This window comes from Haplochromis burtoni, unplaced genomic scaffold, assembly GCF_018398535.1.
Source record: "Haplochromis burtoni strain Fernald_Lab_line unplaced genomic scaffold, NCSU_Asbu1 Contig_81, whole genome shotgun sequence".
In the NCBI taxonomy this organism is placed as follows: Eukaryota; Metazoa; Chordata; class Actinopteri; order Cichliformes; family Cichlidae; genus Haplochromis; species Haplochromis burtoni.
In genome coordinates, this window is record NW_024582442.1 from 542,030 (window position 1) to 565,600 (window position 23,571).

Consider the following 23,571-nt stretch of genomic DNA (forward strand, 5'->3'; position numbering starts at 1 on the left):
TGAAATGCATGTGTACACCCACACTCACACCCACTCAAAAAATGTTTCTGCAGCTCTCGGCTCTTTACAAGCTGTTGGGGTTGATACCAATTGTATCATTGTCTCCCACTGAAATGGGATCCGCCTATACCAAAGTGTCACTCAGCGTGACACGGCTGACATGACATCTGACGCTGCTATCAAGTCAGCGATAGTGGCATTTACATTTGGACTCTGCCGCTGATCTGGGGGGGAGCAAAAATGTGGACATCTGTGACAGCTGGCGCGCGAGCTGACTCCCTCTCCGTCTCTCACTCTCTGTACCCAACAGTATTTTTCTCTTGCATTGTTTGAAATTCTTCATTCTTTCTTCTTTATCCATTCTCACACAATCTGTCTGCTTCGCTCATTGTCAAGCTGCCTGCTTGCTCATGTGCACTACTGCGCTCTCCCACTATCATATATGTGTGGTTTTGTCTGTAATTCTGCCAGCAAAGCCACACAGTTGCCAGACAATCTGACAAGCATTGGTTAAACAAGAGAAATTACTTTGCTGCCGTCCAAGAAACAGCAGGGGTTTTGACTGAAAGGCAGTTGTATCATTCTGCTGGGCTAATTAGATACTTTTCAAATAGATAGTTAGATACTCATTTAGAGATCATTAGCATAACTGTGAGCGTCTTCAACATAACGCTTTAGCGTAGCCCTAATCCTAAACTAATAATCAACTGCGATATCTTTTTGTGTTCTTGCCTGTGGTTAGTGCCGAGCTGGTGGCAATGTACAGTATGAATTCATCTCTTTGAGTAATAAACACAAAATGAAGCAGAGAGGGAGGGGATGGCACACAAAGCTCAGCAAAAATAGCAGCCCACAGTGATTTATCCCTGCTCTGAAGCTGTCATCTGTGCCATTTGTCATTTTCATAATGTACAGTACGCAACAGCCAAACCAGGCACTCAGTACAGGTGTAAATGCAAACAGTGGGGATTTATGAAATCAGGTCCATCCATGCTTGCAATATTGCTATATGAATCTTTGGTCTGTCATCGCACACATAAAATGCTATGACTGAGATGGGATTCACTGATGTAGTTAACTGGGTTAAAAACTATTGTGAAAAAGAATTTCCAAAACTATATTAAGGGTGCACTTGATTATCACACAATACACACAAAGTCAGTTAAACTTCAGGGATATCATTATGTCCAGTTAGGAAGCAGAAACCTTTGTGAATCCGTTTCACCTTCTTTCGTATAAATTAAAAGTTACATTAGGCAGAGTGGAGAACCTCCAAAAAGTAAAGGTTTAATAAGTGGTTTTCACAGACCATTGCTCTCTTTATGTTAGTCCTGACTGATCTTTCTGTAGCTTTGCCTTTTGCTAGTAGCCTAGTCACTCCTGCTAGCATTAGACGCTACCATCAGCCCTTTTAGGTTGCAGAGGTAGTTCAGCTTCTTCAGGATACATGCTATCACCACGCTGTCACCTTATTACTATAATGTACTTGGAATTCTGTACACCACTAAATAAAAACATAATAATAAGTATGATATGCTGCTAAATATGTCTATTAATGACAGTATCCAATGCTAGCATGCTAAATACATACTAAATCCTTAGAATTGCCAAAGAAACAACTTCAAGGGCTGAAACCTTAGGCCAATGGGGAGGCACCAAAAACTGCACTTCCTCAAATGTACACTCGAGACCGACTCCAAAAGCAAGTCAATCCCCATAGACTCCTATACTGAAAACCCAATTTTACAGCAAAAATGAATGCTTATGCAACATACTCATTTCAATAATTCTGAGAGGTAAAGCCATACATTTCAATGGGCATGACAGATGTTTGTGATTGGAGAATTCAGTCACTAGTGATTAGCTTGACATGACCTCACTAAGCCGATTCACTGAACTGGACTTTTTAACTTTATTCATCGTGTTAAGACCTAAGAATCGTAGGTGTTCTATTAAACATTCTAGAGGTCTACATGCAATAGTTTTTAGGAGTTACATTTTTGCATTTTGTTTGTATGTTACAAGTACTTACAGTAGTAACAGGTATCTGTGTCTGTGTGATGAACCCATACAGTTTATCAGTGTCCCTCACTTGCCAAGTTACAGTGCTAGTCTTTAGCCATCCTGCATTTGTTTATATCATAAAAAAAACAAGTCAAGGTATGAACCAGTGTTAAGTCTACATACAGCAGATAACGTAGCAAAGAACCAGTTTTAAATTGATGCTTTAGTCAGTGTGTTATTAGCAGCCTGTTGGAAAGCCACATAATTTGTTTTTGGTGATTCCCAAAGAGCTATTAGTCAAAAAGTTCGCATATCTCAGCAAGGTGTGCAGTGTGTCCTTAAAAGATTTGAGGTAACTGGAAGACAAAAGAAGAGAAAAGAAGAAGGCTAAAAAAAACACTACAGATGAACGGTGTCTGAAATCATATTCTTAAGAAATAGGGAAAAGAGATGTATCTGGGCCTTCAGTTCAGGGCTCGCAAAATCGCTAGCCCGATGTCCCGGAGCTAGCGATATCTCCGGTCGGGCGACCAAAACCTATCTCAGCCCTGCCCGAGTTGATCCATCTACTGTTCACCAAAGACGTAGCTATTTTGATCGAGTCTTTAAGAATATGTAAAAATGAATTTGCTAGATCTGTATCAGTGTGTCAGATATTATTTCACATCTTATTCTGAATTTTAGATGACTGTTTAGCTGGAGGAGATTCATTTCCAAAAATGGTCTACATGTTTCCTTGATGTGGCAGGGCTCACACAACAGATAGCATGATCATTTAAATGCAAATTTGCCAAGCCAACCACCTTAAATCTTTTTTACTTTTAACTTCTAAAAGGTGAGCTCAAGGTCCCTTTTTTCTTCAAAGCAACTGAAAAACACCAGTGTTGAATTCACATTAGACTTCTTGAAAGAGCGTTTCAACATTTTATTATTTCATTTTTCTCCTATCGGTGCATGCTGATTATATTAGTAATTGTTTTGGTGCTGACCTCAGGGCATTCATACCCACTTCATATCCACCTCCAACTTGCCCAAAAGTCAAACTTTCAGTCCTCCCATCCCACATCCTGCCCACTCAGCCGTCATTCAAATTAAGAAAACATTTGCTTAGATGCAAAGGAAAAGCACAAAGCACATAAAATCTGCTGCGTGTATTTTCATCTTCTCTAACACAGAGTTTTACTCAGCAGGATTAATTCTGAGTGCAATCATCAGGTTTTTCTTTTTCTCCCTGCAGCCTACTAACAATATGTGAATCACGCGTGTAATGACGTCTGTAGTTCTCTCTCTCTCTGCCCGTCCATCAGCACTCCTCACACCCTCGGCTACACACCCACATGCCCATTACTGCCTCTGTTTAGTGCTGATCCCTGACCGTTTGAATGTCTGCTGGTAAGCTGAGCTGACCGACTTGACACTGATCCCAGTTCAGAGGTGAAGGAGGGCACCTAAGCTGAATATAGTGGAAGGGATAAATCTAGCTTTGGACCTTGTGCGCCTGAGTCCAGGAGAGTGTGCACGTGTCAGGAAAGCTTAACCACACTTACACAAGTCAGAGACTGTGCTTCTCTGCAACTATAATCCTTGGCATTGACTTTCATGTGCATGCACACAGAATGATACACACATAAATCTAAAAGCCGTCTTAAAAAAGTAGAAGCCAACACTGCATGCTGCCGCGGCTGAAACACTGAAGCTCTCTGGGAGCTTATGGGAAGTTACATGCACTCAGTAATTTCCATCTATACAGTGCTGTGCAAAAGTCTTGAGTCAACCCTTACTTCATTGAATTTTCTTCCAAGGAGCCAGGCTTTATTATAAATTTTAAGTGGTCCTGAGAAATTGTTCTCCAGCTTTTCAGAAGGTCTTTTAAAGCTTTTCTTTAGACATTAGCTGCTTTTTCCACCCATTTTGCTTCCAGTTCTTGTATCTGACCATTTTATAAAGAACTGTTTTGTTTTGTTTTTTTTGTCAAGCCACATAACACCCAACTAAAACAAGAACTCTAAAGCAAAAAGGAAAAACACCTAACTCAAGTAATAAACCACTATTGCATAAACTTAGCATATCTCATAAATTGTTTTAGTGGATGGTTAGCTGTCAAAAAGCCAGTGTTAAGGAAGGTAAACAGAGAGAAAAAGCTGAAGTGTGCCAAATTATACAAGAACTGGTCTCAAAATCAGTGGCAACAGATTTTCTGGAGTGATGAAATCCAGAGTGGAGTGAAACAATGAGTTTACACCCACCTGTAAAACATGGTGAAGGTTCTGTCAAAACTGATGGAATTATTAAATATAAGCACATTCTGATCTACCATGTAATACTATCTGAAACGCTTATGATTGGCTTCATTTCTCAGCAGGAAAACGATCCCGAACACCCTGCCAATGCAGTAAAAGCACACATGGCTAGAAAAAGCACATAATGGATCATTTAGTCATGGACAGGCCTCCCCAGAGCCCAGACGTTAACATTATTGAAGCTTTGTTAAAGAGATGACCAAATACTGACTTTCAATCTCATTAGAATTGTTAAACTGTTTGTTTTGAATTTCTTTGCCTTATATTCTTCCATTTGTGTTTATACATCACTGGACCCATTTCACATTTCCCTAAGAAAATATAAAGAAATGATGGGTAGCTCAAAACTTTTGCACAGTATCTTATGAACTGAAGTAACAGAAAATCATTTTCTCTATTTCTCCTGTGTTAAAGGAGTTTTGTTATAAAGTGCTGGAGGAGAACTAAAACGCACTAGAATTAATCTTTCTGGTGACTCAGAGGGATGTGACTGACGAACTCAGTAGTGAGAAGAGCAGTTGTCTCCAAATGGTTTCATTCTCGCGGGGAGAGCTATGTAAAGCAGCGGGAGCAGAGGTGACAGTAACATACTGTATCGTCAGGGATATTATGATTAATTACTATGGGCTTTGTTTTACCAGCCTAATTACATAAGCACAGAGATAAGGGGCTTTGGCATTATAAAGCAGCTTACACAACATAAAAGCGTTCTCGCAAGCGTGCGTGTGTGCAGAAGGTGGAAAGCACATGTTTATATGCATCATCCCAGTGCCTGTCTCTATAGGTGGCATGGTTTCACACATACCATTACATCCATACCCCTTCTCCTCTGATCCTTTCAAGTGTGTATTTAGCTCTGGCTAATCTGGGAAAATTGATAATCTACCGAGCCACCGTTAATAGAATTATGATGTGCTCCTGCCCAGAAGAAAAGCTTGCAGTGGAGATATGAGAGAGAAAGCGCGCAGGACACGGGCAGCACAGAACCAACTCAATACCCTCCAGACACATTCAATCAATCCAGGTCCCCCAGAGTGCATCTGAACACAAAGAGAAAAGAAGCTTTGATCTGAGATCCGCAGGAGGAAAAGGAGGAAGTGTGTGACACGATGGATGAACAGGCAGAGAAGGTGGAAACAAATCCACAGGGGTTCCCGTGACTGTAGAGATGGATGCTTCCAGTTACAAATGCTGCTCAAACAACAGCTCATCGTTTTCGCTATAAAATATTATCGAGGTGATGCTGGGTGACAGCTTCTTCACCTAGCCCTGTCTGGGAATTGCTCGCAGCCTCTCATAATGCAGTATCTTTTAAATAAACACAAAGAAAGGTTTCGTCCCAAGCAGGCACATGACTGTGTAAAATGCTCCTTTTTGTCCCCTCCACCCTCATCTCGACTGTGCTCGTTCTGCAGCAGATCTTCTGTCATTTGATGCAAGACAAATGTCAGAGAAAAGGAGCGGAGAGGAAAAGAGAGGTTTCTTGTCCTCTCTTAGTTATTTTTAGGGTTGGTTCTGGCCAGGGCTGGAACAGCGTGTACTGAACTGCGACGTGGTGAAAATGTGAGGAAAGACATTTCCCCTGCACTTCTCTTTCACCTACTCGGTGGACGCTATAAGTGGCACGCGCTGATACAGACATCCAGCCGCATCAACGTATCTGAGGCCGGCATGTGTGTGAGAAACTGAGAATGATGAATGAAAAGCTATTGCTGCCACAAGCCTGCGCAAGTACTCAATGACAGATATGGAAAAAGCTGAAATATAACCATGTACAAACGAGCCAACACAATGCATCCGGCAGACAGACGAACTTCTAGCCTGTGTCAAGTTCTCGTCAAATTTTGATGCAGTTCAAAGGTCAGGGAGAAACTATATCCATCAGTCGCTTTACCATCCTGATTACTTGCACTAACCCTTGGCTTTTACACTTCAACATGCATAAGTTCATTTGGATTTAAAGAGGCTTGTTAGAGGTTTTGAGCAGTCTGGTTCTACCACTTGACTGAGCAACCTTTTGGAAAATATAGAAATCTCCAACATTCTGCTCAGCATCAGATCGTGCGAAAATGTGACCAGATGAAATCACATTTCCGGACAGAATCCATAGATGCATAAACAAACTTGGACATCTGTTCTAGAGGTTTTGACCGTTAAAGGGTCCCAATTTTTTGCTTGTTTGCAATTGCTTTAGTCTCTAAGGGATTTGCATGGTTTCTGCAAGACATGTTAACTAACCATCAAATGGTGAAACTTGGAAAAAGTGTTAAAGTTGTGCCTTATTACTACAACCAACACATTTTAAAAGGGGGAGCTTTTATACATTCTCAAATTTTCAAGTTTCACAACCACTCAATGGTTATTTTGAAGACCAGCTGGTACTCCGAGCCCAGCCGTAGCAGTCAGAGGTTGCCACAGAGTCGCAGACTGGTCTCTAGGACTATGTGACTGAGGCCTCATACTGTATACAGTTGGGGAAATAATTGATCTCCTGCTGAATTTGTAAGTAAGGAAATCACCTAGTACTTGGTGGAAGAAACCTTGATGGCAAGAACAGCAGGAAGATTTTTCTTGTAGTTGGTCACCAGGTTTGAACTCATCTCGTGAAGGATTTTTGGTCCACTACTCTTTCCAGAAACTTTCTAAATCCTTTCAGTTTCTTGATTGCTAAGTTTGCTCAACTCGAAGCTTGAGTGAGCAAACTTAGAAACTCGCCAGGGGATCAAATAGTTGTTTATATAATTATGAGGTGAGCTGATAAAAGTCATTTGAGAATTTAAAAACAGGAAAGTCATCAGTTACCCATTTGGTAAAAATGTGCCCCAAGTAATAGACTTGTTCAGAGTTATAACTGTGAGAACACTGTTGCCGACTAAATTGTGTCAGTATATACATCTCTGTTTTTGACACTGCCACTAAGAAATGAAGTACATGTGCAATATACCGGCAAACAGCATCTACATGGAGAGGGGGGAAATGAACGGAGCTGAAGCTACAACAAAGGCCTGGAAATTTGATTTCCGTGCATACATTCAATTATGCATGGTATGGGCACATAAAAGGCAGAGATGCAACAATAAGGGCGCAAACAGAGAGTTTACATGAGCGTGTAACCTTGAAAGCAACAATAGAGCTATTCACAAAGACCACTGAAGGAAAAAGAAAACAGAAGATGAGAGCGGAATGGGAGAAATAATAGAGCTGGAATTAGAAGATAGTGAAAGATAAGATTTGATGAGGACAGAAAACAGCATTATAATCTTTCTCCTGTCATAAATTTGCAAAAAACTTCCCCAGAAGTCTGTTTGTGCCTACCAATTATTACTGTCACCACAACATCCTGCTATTTGAATATGCATGCATGCAAATGCAATTGTTTATAAATGTGCACATAAGACATTTCTGCTTGTTAGTGGGAAGTTGCAGAAAACAGGAAAGAAAAACCTTAGCCGAGGTTCAGCACAGTAGTGGTGCAATAGTATCCTTGAACATGGTTTAAGGACACTGGATTGGTTGGAGAAATTCAGATGGAGTTCAAGGTGATGCTGGCCTTGTCAGATTGCATCTTAGTACTCGGTGGCCTCTCCTAGTTTCCATCCACACTGCACTGCAGGATGACAGTTGATGGCATTTATCATCTTGGCCCCCTGCCTTCTGGGATCTGTCTTTAGGTATGCATGTCTGGATGGGTAATAGAGTAGACACACAGAGCAGTGATGGTGTCCCCAGGTACAAGCTTCTTTTCATGTTTTGCATGTTGTGGTTTGTGTTTCACACATTCCCCTCTTTTAAAATAAACCTACTAAACAGCCAGACCAGACGTGTCGAGGAAATTCCATCTGTTATAATACACTTCCGTGTGTTTCCCCATATATCTCCTTAGTGGTTCACGCCAGGAGCAATATTACAGCTTCTGGGATTGCAGTTGGTTCTTTAGTGTACAGTGTAGACTGATCTCAATAAATCTGCACATGAATATGCAGAATCTATAGGCAAGCCATGAGACCTTTGGTACCAGAAGCTTCCTTGTTTGCATTCACAGCCAGCTTGTTATTTGATATGTATTGATTAATAACATTTGAATGAGCTTTAGCTGCATGCAGATAAACATAAAGCACAGGTGGAACTAGATTTGTTGAAATTCAAGCGTGAAACCATTGTTTATTGTCAGATGTTAATTTAGTTTTTCTAGTTTTAAGATTTTTTTTCTCTCATATTAGCATTCAGAAACTCTGACTAGGGTATGGAAGGGTTGTCACCAGAACCAACAACAATATATAAACAATAACCAACAATAGTCAAAATTTGAGACGATAACACAAGGCAAAAAATGGTTTTTGGTGGTGGAAACAAGCTTCCACTCTAATAGATACAGGATACAGGAATTCATTGCCAGAGTGTTTGCTGGCCTCACCAGAAGCCCCCCCCCCCCCAAAAAAAAATTGGCCCATGTAAAAACACTGCCATGATTCAAATCGAATCAAATCAACTCCTGCAGTGGAATTTTATTAGAGCTGGATCAATATTTGGTGATTTAGAACTTTTATTTCACAAATGAAACATAAACAGACTTTCCTAATATTTGGTATCTGTAGATTTACAAGTGCTTACTAGGAAAATTTGACATGTAATGACAATGCAGTTTACAAATAATCCTGTTTTAATGTACAAGTCGTGGATTACTAGTTTACACAAAGACTCTGTTTGGATCAGCTGGTTTGCTGTGTTTGCGGCATGCAGAGTGCCCTCTGGTGGACAAACTATGCCACTTCAACAAGGTGTTTGAAGGGTGTTTCACCTGTTTCTTCTTTATCCATGTATTTTTTTTCATTATAATTTATTTGCTGTTATAAATGCCACACATCGGCAAAAAAAAATCTAGATTGTATGTCAGTATGCTAATATCGCCATTTAGTTGCTAGCATGGATGCAGACGTCTTATTTTCCAAAATTTTAGCTTTATTTACACCCTCATAATATATTTTGGTAGAATATTCGGCATTGTTAGACAATCACATAAGATTGTGCATTATTAGGAATGATAAATAGACCGCACTCAGTCAAATATGCACTCTTTGCAGCAGTAGTAGTGTTTGTATAAAGGATGGCCACAGGGGGAAGGGATCAATTATTTTAAACTAAAGGTGGGAGTGTTTGGCTGCTAGACATCTCTGAGTCACTCAGGGGAAATGGTGATACTGCCTCATGAATTTAATATGACTCTGAAAACAAATGCACTCATGTGCACACATAGACTCACGAGTACACGGGTTAACGCACACATATAGGTACGCAGATGCATTTTTACATTCTTTCGGTTGTACACATTTTGAATGTGCACAGTAATGAAGCATATATCAGGGACGTCTTAACACACTCATCCTTAAACTCGCTTGATCTCAGTCACACAGGACACACACACCAGCACGTAAGCGCACATCGGGCACCACTTTGTCTCGTTCTCTTGTCTTCTCAATTACTCACAAAGACACACGCTTGGACATATATTTAAACCCAACCCCATTTCAGCGAGCGATGTACTGTCTGCAGGGGTCTGCCTTAGAGCACCCTCTGTCTGCATATGGATCAGATATCACAGCAATAGTAATGTCATGAGCTTGGTTAGCTGTGGCTGACAGAGCCAAAGGACCAAGAGGTGCGAGCGTCTACAGTTAAGAAAGAAAGAATCTTTCTTTCTGAGTATTGCATTCATGCTATGACGCAGTCAGTTGCCAGAGGACTTCTGCGTGCTCAACCTACACACAGAAGACGCGACGAGGCAAAAGCTAAAGGTCATGGCCAAGTCCAAGCCTGGTGCCGGGGGAGACTCTGATACCAAACATCAACATGAGAACATCTTCTGCTCCTACGGCACTGCACGTCCTAGACTAATTTGTTGAAGACAAACGAATCCAAGGCTAAGGTTTTTGCTGAGAACAACCTGAACCACAAATAATGCACTTCTTTCCCCCTTCATTTCAGCTTCAGCTGCTTCTCCTCAGTTTTCACTCAATTCGTTTTTGTTTTTTTATCTCTAGTAGAAAAAAGTGAGAAGTGCCCAAATGAAACTTTCCATAGAAAACACCTCGATTAGTTCTGTGCTAGAAATAAACACCACTTAGGATGTAAACACATTTACTCACTGAATATGATTAAATAACAGTTGCTACTACTGACCATAGGTTATCTGACGCTACAGGCAGGAAGGCTGCTGCAGGGCTGTAATGCCAGCTGTTACATCTGATAAAACGTGGCAGCTTAGCAGGTTGGTTCGCCTGCTGCACAGATGTGCCAGCACTGATTTCCGTTCATGACCTTCACCTGGCTCAGATTCTCGCATGCTTCACATAAATGTAGTGAGCAGGGTTGCTTTAAAATTTCTTGTACAAGACCAGTGAAATGCATTTATGATGATATTAAGTGTTCCTCAACAGCGCTGAAGTACCAGCATGTAATCTGGCCTTTCTTTGATAAATGTACCTGCTGGGACCGGTTTGAACTGGGGGGAGGAAGACAGAACAAAAGGCATGTTGTGGGTGAGAGTCAGGTATAAATGTTTCTATCAGAGGATATTGAGAAGTTTAACTCCTTTAAATGTTTTATTTTGATAGGATAATAGACAGGAAAACAGGGAATGATATGTCCAGGGTAGACTCAAAGTCAGGCCCGTGCAACCGCCTGGCAAATGGGTCACCTGCTCTAAACTGAACTATAGCAGCTTCCTTGTAGTTTTATTCTTAACTTCAAAAATCATGATTCCTGGAGGAGCAAAATAGGAATTTATTTACACTCTGCTCTAAATACAGGCCCTGCTCTCCTCAAGATTTGCTCCAAGTAGCTGTTTTTAGAAAGCACATCAAAGATCTCCCCGCTGATCAGAAACCGCGGCATCAGATCGGTGACAACGATGACTGTGTTGCAGGTACAAACACGATGACTGACTTACAAAAAAATAAAAAAACACCTTTTGCGGGTAGCGGATTGGAACGAGAAGTCAGCTTTAATAACAAGTATACCTGACGGTGCTTTGGTTAAGAAGTGTGAATCATAGCAAATATGCTGTACACATGAATCATGATTTCTCTGCTGGTGCTGGGAGACTGGAGTCAGGTGAAGAGATGCTGCCTAAATTAGGATCAATCATCCTGGCCTTTTGCAAATATGAAACACTGGGTATTTTTTGTGAATAACAAGTGTTTTTTTTTTTTTACAGTAAATTAGTTTGTTTATTCTCACAGGTATACATATACACAACTATGAGTTTCAAGTTAATGTGTCACTTTTGACTCTTATGCAACACCAGGGTGATAAAAGGCATTAAGGTGTTAATACACATGATAAAAGCTTAATCAAATGCACTTAATTAAGCGTGGGTGTATAATAGTGTTGTGAGTCAGTAGTTAGACGCCTCCTATCTGATCGGCTGATGAGCTGATTCTGGGTCAGCTCAGGTGAGTTTTCTCCACAGCAGGTGACAGGACAGGCTCTCGCTGTGAGGTCTGCCTTCTGCTACAACATATGCAAATGCGCATGCATTTATACATGCAGATATGCATGGAGGGGAATGCCAAAAATACCTATCTATAGTCTCCTGCATGCATTAGATGCTTAGTTTGTACACACACACACACACACACACACACACACACATCGAAAGAACCCCATACATGAGGGTGGGAATGCATGTTTGTGTCTGTGTGTGCCTGTTTGTTAGTGTAGGTCGTGGTCTTACACTCCACCTCTCTGGGAACTCCCAGGCCCTCCAAGGCCTATCTCCCCTCACCACACTCCCTGCCGGTAACTGATGCCCTCAGGGGTCGGTGCGTTGGTGGTTCTTGGTGTCCGGGGCTGGGCGCTCAGGTATGTACCAGCTCACTCCCGGTGACTACTTGGCGGGGCCTGGTGCCTGTTGCTCGGTCAGGCCTCTTCCGGGGCAAAGGGGGCCCTCGGGCCTCCGGCCTCTGGGCCTGCGGCTCGGTTCACTCTGGCACAGCTGGCTGCCGGCAGAGCCGGCGGGCACGTCCACTGCAGCCCCCTCTGGCTTCTGCTCCGTGGCTACTGGGTGACCCCTCATCTGGGGCTCTCCTCAGCTCTTCCCAGGAGGGTGGCACGGATGCCCCTCCGGTGGTCCTCCTTGGGCTCTCGCACTCTGGGGCCTCTGGATGTCTGGAGCCTGGATCTCCTCCATGCCTGCTTCATGCCCTGGGGGACAGGGCTATGGCTCTCTACATCCTCTAGCAGACCATTACATGGGGAAACCTTTTGAATACAAGCGCGCTGATCCACACAGGTGTGCACACGGGTGTTCACTGTTCATAGACATAAACTACACCTTTATTGGCTGCTATTTCCAAGCACATTGTGCGCTGTCGGTCCTGCTTGCTACACAACAACATTCAATATTTAGTATTTCCTGCTGTTTACACTTAGCTAGATTAACGTGATGCTGTTGTGTTTAGTATGTTGCTCTGTTTTTTTTGCTTGTTTTCTCTTCTTTTTCTCTCAACAGGTGATCCAGGAGTTTTTTTTTTCTCTACTTTCTCTTTTTAAGTGCCTTTTCTCACTGTCGCTCTTCCCTTCTGTTTTTCTTTTCCTTCATCTTTCTTTCTCCCTTTCCTATCCCTCAGTCATGTCTGTCCCGTCTGTACTGAACTGAACTGAAAATAAAATAAAAGAAATAATATCAACAAAGGTAGATCAAATGGACCAATATGGCAAGGCCGTGATGATCCATTTGGCAAAGTAAATCCATTGGGTATCCTTGTTGGTCTTCAGACAACAATTCTGACGGCTAAAGAACCAAATGGGACAGGCAAAAAAAAAGAAGAAGAAAAAAAAAAAGACAGCCTCTTCAAAGATGCAGACCTAAACAGATTTTAGACAGACACACACGCGCACACACTGACACAACCCGACACTCACACTCTGTCCCTCTCTTAAGCTCTTCTGGGTGTTTCTCTAGCACAAAAACTGCAGAGCCCCAGAGAAACACAGTCATGCCGTATTGAGGTCAAGAGGTTTGAGCCAGTAAAACCTGGCCGTTGTAAGAACAGGAGAAGCAGTCCGTAAACTGTAGTGTTGCTTCAGCCCCTTTATTGCTGATTAATGGCACTCAGCTGAGAAAGGGAGCATGACTCTTCTCATCACTAGGCGTCTCTGCGCCTGGCTAATTGGCCTAGTTAATCCACACGCCCCGCATCCAAGGCTGTGTGGAGCGATTAGTCAGCCTGTCGAGTGCATGGCTCATACCATTTGGAACTGAATAAGGGAGAGAAAAAACGAAAGGCAGCAGCTGTGGCGAAATGGCATTCTGTGCTTTCTGCAAGATGGTTTCAATTAGCACCTGCTACCTCCCACGCCACCCCGTGCTTTCTTATTATTTTTTCTGTTATCTTTAATTTTTTCTCCCCATTCAGTTTCAACAATTACTTTTCCAGCACCGCCACTGTGAAAACAAACCTATATAATCTACTCAAAAAACTCATAGAACATTTTGTACTTCGTATATTTGTGTAGATTTCACCCCGTGTTTTTAATAACGGGTATCTACCCTGAACAGCTATGATGATCTAAAACATATTAGGTAAAGTCTATGTAGCATTTCCTAATGACTGGTGAGCCCAGTTGTAAAATGTAAACAATATGCACTCTTGCAAGACATGTCCTTGAACTTTGTTGCAACAAACCTTTAACTTCCCCAGCACGAACACTCCAAAGCAACTGTTCAGGGAAGCTTAGCCCTACTTGAAAAATTATTGCCAGAATTGACAATATAGCGAGGTAACAAGTCTGTCCGTCCGTCCATCCAATTATCACTTATCCGAGTTGTAGCAGTCTAAGCAGACATGCCCAGACCTCTCTCTCCCCAGCTACCTCCTCCAGTTCACCTATGAGGAAACCAAGGCATTCTAGAGCCAGACGAGAGACCATAATCTATCCATCGTGTCACTGGTTCTGCCCTGAGATCTCCTCCTGCTATACATGCCTGAAGTGTCTCACCTAAGGTGCGTCAAGAGGAGGCACCCTAGTTGGATGCCCGAACAACCACAATTGCCTCCATTTGATTTAGAGGAGCAGCAGCTTTACTCTGGAAAGTATCAACAAAGAAGACAATGGCTCACACTCAGGGTTCAAAATCCAAGAACTTCCTGCTTTCCCCACACATTAACACTGCTAAAAGTTTCTAAATATCTCGAGCTTAAAAGGAAAGGGCTTTAACCAATGCAGTCCTCCATTGCAATTTTATGATTGCTAGATGAGTTTTTTGGTTGGCTCTATAAAAAAAATTAATCCACCCATCAGCATATACATGCAAAAAATTTTGCTTACATGATACACCATTTATTTCTGGATAAAAAACAAATTTTTAAAAGACGACCAAAAGAACTGGGACGGCCTGAATGAAATGCAAAGAGCAACCCAGTTCCTGCTGCCTAATATAGCTCTCTCCTATATGTAGCCCAGCTAGAAAAAGAGAGCAGTGGAAAGTAGTTTTTTTTTTATGTATAATGTAAACAATTTAGTCATTTCTTTTTTCTTTTATGTTTAAAGGAAGATGTGGACCAATAAGATTATCTGTTGTCATTTAACTTGGCCAATCAGCAATGAGCTCCCAGTGACCCTTGCTATTGACCTTGATCACATGATTTCCTGTGTTGCCATTTCGTTCCTGTTCATATAATGCCATGTGCCAGAGAAACTAATGTTCCCGAAGTCGAATCGCTAGGAGTTAAAAGCAAGTCTGCTGCAGTTGTTTTTGGTTGTTCAGAGTTTCACCCTGTCAACGGTCAGGTTTTTTTGTTATCTGGTAAAAGGATGACTCGACAGACGGACCCAGTCTGAAGCAAGCCCCATCGAGGAGCAGTGATTCCACAGTTCCAGTTAACTGGATGGCGAGCCAACCCGAAATTGAAAAGGATTTGCCAAGGTTTTATTGAAGCCAAAGTTTCGTTCCCATTGAAGCTTCAGATACCTGCAGGACTACGAACTTTCTTCCTTCATCGGAGTGTGGTAGGACAAACATTAAACAAACTGAACGGGCCCCAACGACCCATCAGACATTGTCCATTCATACAATTGACTCAGAGAAAGCTGTATGCGCGCACTTTTAATTAGTTTGTTATTTTGGGGGAAATATTTTGTATTTTATTTTATTGTTTTTTTCATTACATTGTTGCAGCTGCTGTGTGTCAAATATAACAAATTTGTGAACAGTCTATTGTGGTGTGGTCTCTCCTTATTGGTGTTTATACCTTGGGCTCCTGCCGATCCTAGATCTTCTGCTACTGGCTAGTGGAGTTCGGTCATTCTTAATGATAAGTCGTAAGTCCGGTTACATATATCTTATCTATTAAGTTGTAACATCACTATCAGATACAGTACACTGCCTAGCCAAACAAAAGTCACCACCTGGATTTAACAAAGCAAACGAGTGCCTCGGAGGATGAAGTGATACATTCATCATGTCTAGCGTCTACTTTAAAAGCCAGTGGGGGCAGTGTTGTAATCAGGGGATACTTCAGTTGGTCAGGTGCATGTTCAGCAATGTTATGTGCCCAGGTAAAATTAGTCTGCCAACGACCAGAATATATTAAACAGCCAAGTTTTGCCATCAACATTTTCTATTTCCCTAGTGGCAAAGGCATATTCTGAGACGACCGTGCCGGGATCCACTAGGCTCAAACTGTGGAAGAGCAGGTCAAGAAGCATTAGACATCATTTTCATGGATGAACAGACCAAAACATCCAGACTTAAACCCCTTTGAGAATCTTTGGGATGTGCTGGAATCCATCTCTGCCATTATCAACGCAAAAAAAAAAAAGAAAAAGAAAGAAAGAATGAAACGCCAGATGGAAATGAAAAGTTGTGACACTGCATAGGCATATCAACATAATGCCATTGCCATCATCAAATCTAAGGGTGGGCAAAAAAATATTACAGTGTGACTTTTTTCCTTTTGTTTATAATAAATAATGGGCAGGACTTCTTATATTATTCCTCGTATACACATAATTATACTCGTTCTGTACTGCTCTACATTATGCAATATAATTTTGGAAGTTGTGCACTTATATTCTGAGATGTGAGTAGGTGTTTAGGTAAAAGCTTGTGAATAACATTGAAAGTATTTAGCACTAAAGTTGAGGATCTAAAGATATTTTAAAGCCACCAGATTGTTACAGAATGTGGTCCTAGCACAGAGACATGAGCGGTATGTTTTCATCTTTTCAGATCAAAGAAAACGAAAATATTTCTGGGCCAGAATGCAAATTCCAGGTCTAGTTGGAGCTGCGAAAAGTATGTTCTTATTTTTCAGCCTCTTTTGGGAGAGGAAAGTTGGAAAAAGATATGCAGTGCACGGTTTGATAGACTCGAACCTGGGTCTCTGCATTAGACTTACACTGCATGGATTTTGGGGTTTTTATTTAATGGGACTAGAGCAGTCAGAACTGAACCTGTAGAAACAGAGTAGATTTTAGGATATGTTTGCTCAATTATGGCCTTTCATACCTGTAAATAAAGAAGGTCCTGGTTTGGTACCTTTGCAAAAAAAAAAAAAAAAAAAAAAAAAGCACACCCATTCCATATTCTTATTTATTATTTTCAAAATTCAGCTATTTCAGAAGTGTAAATGGTTCATTGGGAACAAATCTTTTTGCTAAAACAAAGCATATATTGAAACCAAAAGTGTGACAATAAAATACTCTGAAGTGGTTTTGAGCCTTGCATCCTTCTCTTCATTTCAACTGCTCTCCACAGTTGGGTAATTCAGCCCATTGAATACGCGGGCCTGTATGTGGTTAACCTCACTTTCAGATACAATTACGCCCACCTCTCTCGCTCGCCTCTCTGTCACCGTGTTTCTTACTGGCCCGCTCTAGCTACAGGTGAAGAGCTGCTCTTACAGATCGAGGCCTAATTTTTCTCTCAACAGCTTCCATTGCCACATCATTCCAGCGGGATCTGCTCTTTCCATCCAGCCGGCCAGAATCAAAGAGCTGTTGACACAGTCTGAACTGACTTGTCAAGGCCACCGTGTCTGCATGACATTCAGTTTGCATTACAGAGCCTGTGAGTGTGTCGCAGTGCTGATGCACTTTTGTGTTATCTGCTAGATGGAAAGAGACCGGGCATTAGGACACTGTAGCCCTTCAGTATACAGATGTGAGTGTATAGTATGGGAGTAAGTGTCAGTGGTCCTGTCGTGTGCGTTTGCCACATGAGATGTGGTTGATATATAGCTTAGTATTACTTCTATGTAGACAGACACTTTGCTATTTTTTTGTACCTGCAATAGCAACTGCAGAGTGTGAATATTTACACGAAATACATGTCTGCAACTGAGCAAGACCACATGTTCATTTCAGGCAGATATGCAGAAAAATCCACAGAAGTACAAAACTCACATATGCATTTTCTGCTCTCGTGTGGTTTTGCTTAGTTGCAGACATGTTTTTTGTTTAAATAGTCAAAGAATGCAGTTAGTAAGGTTAGTAGACAAAAGCTCTAACAATCATCATTTCTTCGTCTAGCGTTTCCTTAATCACAAGGGGCCACTAGAGCAATTGGAGTCCTGTTTCCTCTTAGTCTGTGTGTTAAGCAAATGTTTTAACCACTACACTAGAAAGTCACTACAACATAGACTTATTTTAAAATGAATTCATCACATTTAATCATTGTTTGTAGTTATAATCATTAGCTGATATTTCTATTCAATAGCAGGCTGGTAGTCTAGTCAGTGGTGAGAACAATGAAATTATATCAAATTTACTTAAAGGCTGTTTAAATCTGACTGAGGAGGAAATTTCCTACATTTTCAATGTACACCTGATGCAAATTTATCTTGCAATTAATAATTTGTTTGCATTTTGTTTGTTTTGGTTATCCTTATTACTGTTGCTACGATCATTGTTGCTGTTGTATTGCTATTATGGGTATCACTGTTGTTTTTACTGTTGCTGCTACTGCTGTTGTTACTGTCCAGTTAAATTTTATTTATATAGCAACAAATGACGGTGCCTCAGGACCCTACAATAATATAGAGAAGACAGAAAAAACCCAACTATCAGATGAGCTCCTATGAGCAAGCTCTTTGGTGACTGGAAAAGTTGTGTAACGCTGATTGCTTCTATCATGCAAGCCCATAGTCAGCAGCATCTAAACTGAATTTAATGTTCCCTTTCAGGCGGCATGACAATGACACATAAGCACTCTTTCTTCAGCATCAACATTTTCTCTCTGGCTTAAACACTGAACCAGAAGAGAGACTGATTGGTTGGTCTCTTAAACATTCTGCCAATTTAACATTTGTTATTAAACCCCTTTAATTAAAAATAAAAATGACATTTGTGATACTTTAGGGAATGAGGACAGCTCGGGATCCATGGTGGTAGCAAACAGCAGGCTCAGCACTCTGGAGGCATTTCACCCTGGTGACACCAAATTTTTCTTTATAGTTTTATGATGCAGTTTAGTACAATATAGTAAGTATGATGACACAACAGGAAAAAAATATTATTAAGATTATTATCACCATTTGAGACCTCAACAAAATTCTGGATCGCTGCACGTCTAACAAATACTGAACCTATGTGTGGCTTTTTAAAAATCACCATTTTTTTAATACAAAACACATAAAACAAGATTTATTGGTCATATTTCTGTTTTCATAAAGTCAATATTCCAACAATGGTGCCTTATAAATACAAGAACAGTTGGTAAGAATCAATGCAACCCCCTCAAACCCACACACATCCGTCTTACACTTTAGGGCAGCAAAAATAACACTTCATTACTTTCATTTATTTAGTTAAGACTCTCTATGTCTTGCTGATCACTTCATGACTGCATCTCAGTCTAGTCAAATGCTATTCTGGCTTTCTTTCATTACCTTTTTTTACTCAAAGCTAAAAATATATAAAGCCTCTGGATACATAGGTTACTTTTACATATAAACAGAAAGGACTAAGTAACAGAATCCCTTGCAATTTTATCAACTCCAGAGTAGACCCCAGGATCAAAGGATCAAAGAGGGAAAAAAAATCTTCCATTCGCCGACAGGAATGCCAATAAAAACATGATTGCAAAGCACTCATTCTCCCCTGTGGTGCATGTTGCTATATTTGCCATGAGTGGACCAGAGAGGCTGGGAAAGACGAGGAGTCAACCTCAATTAGGAGTTGGAGTTGTTGGGATCTTTCTCCTGCCTTTGTCCTCCTCTCATCTCCCACAAGAGACTATGGGGTGAGAGTACTCAAGATGAACTATATCTATGTAAGATTAAATATTTGTGTGAGTGCATGTGTTATTTTTGTTTTTATGTCCAGAAGAGTTGTTTTTCCCAGTACTTCTTACTTTTAAGGTGAACGGTGTAAAAAGAGTCATTGTGGGGATATATCTGTGGTTGTGAAAAGAGTTCCGGTCCTATAGAAAAGTTTATGGGAAACCGCTCCTGGGACTTGGAACAAAACACCAAGTCGATTTTCTAAATTCTCAGGTATAGAAAGGAGAATGCTCCAGAGTTTGTTCAATTGTTAATCACAAGTCAATACCCAATGAGCACGCAGTTTTCACAGTCAGATCCACTGCCTTAGTTCTTTTTCCTGGTTGTCAAAACACTAAGAAACCCTCAAATTCACTGCCTGTACTAAATGAAATTGCAAAAGCTATCATAACAAATTGGAAAATAATGCTCGGTGGAACATTTTGTGGTTACTGATTCAGCAGCAGTCAGTTCGATAAAGTATCTGAAATGCATAGCTTTCATGTACATCATGTATCATAGCAACCAAAGCATTTCAGCAGATAAAACACTAATAATTCAAGCACTCTCGCCTTGGAGTTTTCAGCCAGCCAAGAAAGCTTTGCTGTCCAGTTCAATTTATTAGGGATAACAAGTTTCCAAATTCATTCTATTGACACCTTAAATGAACTGAATTTTTGGTTTATGAAGGAAAAATAAACTCGACTCCTCAGATACACTGGTCTCTATTTACCTAACCAACCTTTACATAGTATTCACTAAAGTCTAAGGAGCTTGGAAAGAAAAGCGTCAGGACTTCTTTGAGTTGCTTGAAGACGTTTCACCTCTCACCCGAGAAGCTTCTTCAGTTCTAAGGTCAAATGGTGGAGAGTCCCAGATTTAAACCCAGTGGGAGTTTCCCCCCAAAGAGGGACAAAGGACCCCCTGACGATCCTCTACCTAATCACCTGAGCCAAGGTCTGAAAGCGGGTGTGGGTCACAATCAGCCAGGGTTTCGGGTGAGCTCATTGTGAAACCTAACCACACCCTATCATGTAATTTCCTGAGGTCAGATGGCCCAGGGTGTGAGTGGGCGTTAAGGCGTCTGGGAAGGGAACTCAAAACTGGATTATAGATGGCAGACAGCTGGTGTCGTAAACCACCGCCTCTGTTCAAAGATGGTCGCTCACAGTGGACATAGATGGCTTCTTTCACTCCTCTTTCAAACCATCTGTCCTCTCTGTCCAAAATGTGAACGTTGGCATCCTCGAAAGAGTGACCTTTGTCCTTTAGATGCAGATGGACTGCTGAGTCTTGTCCTGTGGAGGTGGCTCTTCTATGTTGTGCCATGCGCTTGTGAAGTGGCTGTTTGGTCTCTCCGATGTAGAGGTCTGGGCATTCCTCGCTGCACTGTACAGCATACACCACATTGTTAAGTTTGTGTTTAGGAGTTTTGTCTTTCGGGTGAACCAGTTTCTGTCTGAGTGTGTTGCTGGGTCTGAAGTACACTGGGATGTCGTGCTTGGAGAAAACTCTCCTGAGTTTCTCTGATACACCGGCTACATAGGGGATGACAATGTTGTTGCGTCTGTCTTTCTTATCTTCCCTCGCTGGTGTCTGATCTTCTTTTCTGTGCATCTTTGCTGACTTTATAAACGTATTCACTTAGGAACGCTTAAATGAGGCACAGCTCCACATGGCTTAACATTAGCATGGCTTGGCACATTGCTAGTTTTACAGTTATATATGTACATTACATAGTTTTTCAAATTATATTTTTCAACTATATTTTAAGCAACATAGGCATCTTAGATTAAAAAGTAGCAAAAGACAGCTGCTTGTTTAGGTCACTGAATAATAACAGTCAACCTATATGCTGCGAAGCTAATGCACAGGCCCGGGTTTGAATACGCCCAGAAGCCATTACGTTTCATCTTCTCCTGGTCTTTCTCCTAGTTTTCCTAGCTTTTCTTCATTGTTATATTGCAACAAAGACCGAAAAGCCTAAATAAAAGTGGCTAAAAAGATATCCGGCTCAACTCTGTATTTTAAAAATGTTACAAAATGCTAGAAGCTAACTAGCTTAGCCACAGGAAATAACAGATTCTTCTATTTGGCATAGGAGCAGCATGGAAATAGTACACAAGCTGTTGACATTTACAGTTAGGTCCACAAATATTTGGACAATGGCACAATTTTTGTACATTCCCCTCTGTACAACACCACACTGTATTTTGAATAAGAGAATCAAGATGTGATTTAAGTGCAGGCTTTGAATATTAACTGAAGTGGTTTAAGAAAAGTATTTCAGGTTACATGTCATGCATTGTCCCCCGTTTTAAGAGACTCAAAATTAATTGGATGAACAAACATTTTTTTAAAATACAAGGATTATTTTTAATACTTGAATAAAAATTCTTTGCAGTCAATTACTCCCAGAAGTACAGAACTCATCAACATTACCAAATGCTGTGTTTCCACCCTTGAGATGCTCTCATCAAGAGTGAAACTCTTGGGTTTCACTCAAGAGTTTCACAAGAGAGAATGCCAAGAGTCCCAAAAGTTATTATCCATATGGATGCAGTTTCGCAGTATTTGGCTGAATCTAATCAGAGAGTATAGCCATGTACAGTTCAGAATTCATCTTGTTACTTCTATCAACAGTCGCATCAAACATAAACACTACTGGCAAGCCATACATAACATTGCCTCCACAATGTCTGGCAGATGCTTCAGATCATGAGCTGTTACTTTCTCTCTACACACTTTTCTCTTCCCATCATTCTGGTACAGGCTAGTCTTGGTTTAAATCATACTAAATATTTATTTTTCAGAACTGTTCAGGCTCCAAAGTGTGCACCTTGCTGTTATTTGTCTTAACCATTGAAAGAATGAAATAAGCAGCTGGCCATGAAATTGCTTGTCCAATTAATTCTGAGAATGGGGCCTGTGTATCATATCTACTATCATATGTACAACATTTACTCATTTGTAATTATTAAACCCTTGCTCTTTCTCCCACAGTGTTTCTGTTCTGCTGGAGTTTTTCCTTTCCACGCCAACAGTAAATCTAACACTAAGGTTATGTGATTCTTGGAGATTCTTTCTAATGTTATAGGGTCTTTACCTTACCATATAAAAGGGCTGTCATCGTGAACTAGCCAAAATCCACCGTGCTGGTGTACAGATGGTTGATAGACATGAATGTACATTGCAAATGCTGATTTTCAAAAACATGAAAGTGGCGAATTTGCACAGTGGACTTGATTCATACTTTACATAGATACTACGCATTTTTATAACTATATTGTAGGAGAAGAAACAAAAACAAATTGGGCCAGATTTAAGAGTAGTCCGAGCTCTGAGACAGACTGATAATTTATGAATATGCTTACTGGTTCAAATGGACAACACAGCTGAACAGGAATCAACAACACATTTTGTTTGCGTGTGTTTGTTCAAACACAGTAGAGCCTCCGTACCATTTTCAGCCGTGCCTTCTGCCTTTTATAGGCAGGACTAAACTCGTTAATATTTCCATACACACACACACACACACTCTATCTGCTCACTGTTTACTGTAGCCTCATGTAAAGGTACAATTTGCTCACTTGAATTTGCTTCCAGCAGGAAATCTGTTTCTGGTGGTAAATATGTGGACAGATGGACAGTCAGGTAAAAAGGGGAGAGGTGTGAGGATGACTAAGATCGGCGCTGCAGTCTCTTCCTGGGTGACCCTCAAACTGTGCAAACACGCACACACATACACACCAACACACTCACACACACATACATGCACACACAGCAGGCGCAGGAAGAAGGAACACACGCTTCAGAAAACTGGCACACAATCTCTAACCCTCTGCCTCTCTCTCACTCTCCCTGCTGCCCTGTCTTCCTGCATCTTTGTCCTTGCACAGAAATAGCATAAATATTATTCTGAAGCTGGGAAAATCCCATGTGTCCATCTGACACACACACACACACACACACACACACACACACACACACACACACACACACAC

The 23,571-nt window shown here is 41.0% G+C and overlaps 1 protein-coding gene across 2 annotated transcripts in view; it reads right to left on the reverse strand.

The window, feature by feature from the left end:
* The window catches only part of prkcab (protein kinase C, alpha, b), a 123,111-nt gene that overhangs the window by 85,180 nt on the left and 14,360 nt on the right, over positions 1-23,571 (reverse strand). The window lies entirely within an intron of this gene.